The sequence below is a fragment of the Triticum urartu genome, chromosome 3A, assembly GCF_056163025.1.
Source record: "Triticum urartu cultivar PI428250 chromosome 3A, HENAU_Tu73, whole genome shotgun sequence".
Lineage (NCBI taxonomy): Eukaryota > Viridiplantae > Streptophyta > Magnoliopsida > Poales > Poaceae > Triticum > Triticum urartu.
Window position 1 is genome coordinate 552,906,662 of NC_141875.1, and position 3,318 is coordinate 552,909,979.

Sequence of the window (3,318 nt, forward strand, 5' to 3'; positions counted from 1 at the left end):
TTTGAGTCTGGATGGAACTTTCCTCATGAGTACTGTCCTACTCCAGCTCACTAGGCATCCAATGGGTACTCTAGGGTGCCTCACAACCAGTCCACCCAGTAGTGTGTATTAAAATCTTGTTTCGAGTCTTGAAGTCTTGAAGATGCAGGTCTTGAAGATGCCATCATGAAGTTGTCGTCATTGACGTAGAGTCCTCCTTCTCGCATCACTCTCGATTACTCATACCAAACCCCGTCTACTACAGCGTAACATTTAAAACTAAACAACATCCCGGGCTTGGTAACAGGGAGATGGGTTCCTACCTCATGCATTCTACTCAACTACAAGAATTCAGTATCACTACAGGAGGGATTATGAACGGTGATACTAAATGAAATAAAAACATAGGTATGAATAACATGGTCAAAGTGAACTTGCCTGGTAAAGTGGATGAAGATTGTCGCTCTCACAAATCCTGATAATTCTACTCGTCACGCTCCGAGCAATCTATCGCAAATGAAAGAATCCAAATAAACAACCATGCCATATAGAAGAATCAAAATAACAATAAAACAATATGGCAAGGTTAAACAAAATCAATATAGTTGGGCTTAATATACAATCTAGGTTCTGATGGTATTATAAGGTGCGGGATGAAGGAATGAACTCGAAAGAGTTAATGAACAACGAAATATTGCTTTATAATCTTATATTTGATATAATACAATTCAGAGTCAAAGTGAGGGGAAAACAACATAAAAGTGATGTAACAGATTGCATATGACACAAGGGTTCATTTGCAAAAAGGAATAAATTGAATAGGAGCATTACAACTCAAGTTATAGCGAATTAGAGTTTGAATAAAATTTAAATTCAAACAGGTGAAAAGTATGTGAAATTTGAGTTTACATGATATGACGAGTAAGTATTTGGTACAAGTGTTCGTAAGTAAAAAGAATCAATTGAATATGATTTACATTTTGCAAGATACGAGCAAAAGATTATTCCAATTCAAATTTGAAATCTTCAAAATTGAAACTTATGAGTTAACTGTAAAGGGGGCTTCTGTACGAAACCGACACAATTAGATTCATCAAAAACGGAGTCGCAGTTGAAAAATTATGATGAATTGAATTTCAGGGGCCTATCTATAAAAGTACAGAAACAATTTCAGCCGAAAAAGAAATTAAAACAAAATTCATGGACACGTGGCAGCACGTGATCAACCGATACCTGTTCGGCTGAAATAAACATAGGCCGTCAGATCAAAGTGCCATCAACTGAGGTTCTATTGGATTGAGGGTTTGGGGCAAAGGGGGATTCCTTTTTGACGAGAAGCAAAGGGGAATTCCTCACCGGAATGAACTCCGGGGACCATGGCGCCGCGGCGAGGCATCGATGGGAAGGTGTCTCCGGTGGTTCTTTGAGTTAGGGAAGTACACGGGGAGGGGAGGGGGTAGCGATTCGCGTCCGAGGGCGTTGCCATACTACTCTGGGGCATCCTGGTCCGGCAGGAAGTGCAACTGCGACGGGTGGCGCTCTGGCGAGATCAGGCGACCTTGGGGAGCCCAGATCCCTGCATCTACGAAGGAGGAAGATGGTCAGGAGAGATGAGACATCAAGGCGATTCTGCAGACGAACAGAGGGACAGGGGTGTGGCTTACTGTCGTCAGACTTGGCCGTGGAAGGAGGTTCGGCTGGCGGAGCATTGTGAGGTCCGTGCGGTTGATTTCGAGGGAGACCTAGAGTGGATAAGGGTCTAAGGAGTGGATTAACAACATGTATAAGAAGAAATGGAGTTCGGACAGTCCAGGGGATCACCGGAGATGGTCGAATCATTCGCCGGAGTTTGGCTCTGCGGCGGTTCTTCTCGAGGTCGGCGAGCACGAAATTGGGGCAGATCTCGAGCGGTGATTCTGGGAATCGGACAAGAGAAACAAGAGGCGTCGCTTGGTGCCCACGAATTGGAACAAGGTGTTCGGCGTCGCGCGAATCTCGCGGGAGTTGGATCGGGATCGCTGCAGCTGTCATGCACGGGTAGGAGGCCGGCTGAAGCAAGGAGATGACGAAGGTGCCCCAGCAGTTAGCGGAAGAAGGAAAATCCAAATGGGAGAACCTTTCTAGTCCAAAATACTTATATAAAATACATATAATCTTTTCATAAACTTTAATTCGACACTTATAAAATGTTCTACGAAATTTTTTTGAACTACTGAGGAAAATGCAAATAACATTTAAAGCATTTCCAACTCTTTTTAACCTTGAAGGAATCATATTACCTTCTCGCACAATATTTAATTTTTGAGTTAGAATTGTTTTAAATATTAAAAAATCCAAATGGGAGAATATTCAATAACCCACCAATATTATTGTTTGAGGAAGTCATGTCATCCTCTCTCACATTTGAATTGGAAGTATTCTAAATATCCTCAAACCCAAAATAAGATCCAAATGAAAAAAAACATGAGAAACTCCTTCTATTCCCACTCGATTTGAATATCCATTCAACTCAATTTTTTTTTCAAATCCTAGTCTAATTTAACTAAGAACTACCAACACAAGCAAGTTTTTATTTAATCCTATTTAAATCATTAACATTCCAAAATTATAAATTTTGGGATGTTACATATATATAGATTGCAGTTGAATATTAGTATTAGATTCATGTATGTAGATGAATGTTAGTGTTTATAATTTTTTTATTTAGATGAACTTTAAATTTGATTCACACATTTATAGATTAACATATTTATAGATTGTAAATGAATGTTAGTGTTTAGATTCCCATTAGTAGATGAATTTTATAACAAGTAACTAGTAACAAGCCTCTTAGATTCATAACAAAAATGAATGCTAGGTATTTAGACTCACATTAGTAGATGATTCACATTAGTACGGATTCATTTTTTAGCACAAGTCATCCCCAATTTTTTTTGTGCATCCATAGTCTTTAATATTGGTTGATGTTCAATATATTTACATAAATGGTAGCCTTTTAATTTATCCATGTATTATCTGTATGAATATTCACATACATATTTATTTGGAGTGCTACAACAATAAAGGGCCTGAACAGAGTGTAGAAAATATCGTGAAACGTTGATTAATTTCTGTTTCGCAACATTTCAAACACTCAATGTTTCACATTAGTAGATGATTCACATTAGTACGGATTCATTTTTTAGCACAAGTCATCCCCAATTTTTTTTGTCCATCCATAGTCGTTAATATTGGTTGATGTTTAATATATTTACATAAATGGTAGCCTTTTATTCTATCCATGTCTTATCCGTATGAATGTTCACATGCATATTTATTTGGAGTGCTACAACAATACAG

The 3,318-nt window shown here is 38.4% G+C and overlaps 1 long non-coding RNA gene across 1 annotated transcript; it reads right to left on the minus strand.

The window, feature by feature from the left end:
- Positions 1-1,091: 1,091 nt before the first annotated feature.
- On the minus strand, positions 1,092-2,044 carry LOC147980493 (uncharacterized). The gene is made up of 3 exons (XR_015599795.1): positions 1,801-2,044; positions 1,644-1,721; positions 1,092-1,561 (listed from the first exon to the last, which is right to left on the minus strand). It is a non-coding gene; the product is annotated as an uncharacterized LOC147980493 (long non-coding RNA).
- Positions 2,045-3,318: the final 1,274 nt, after the last annotated feature.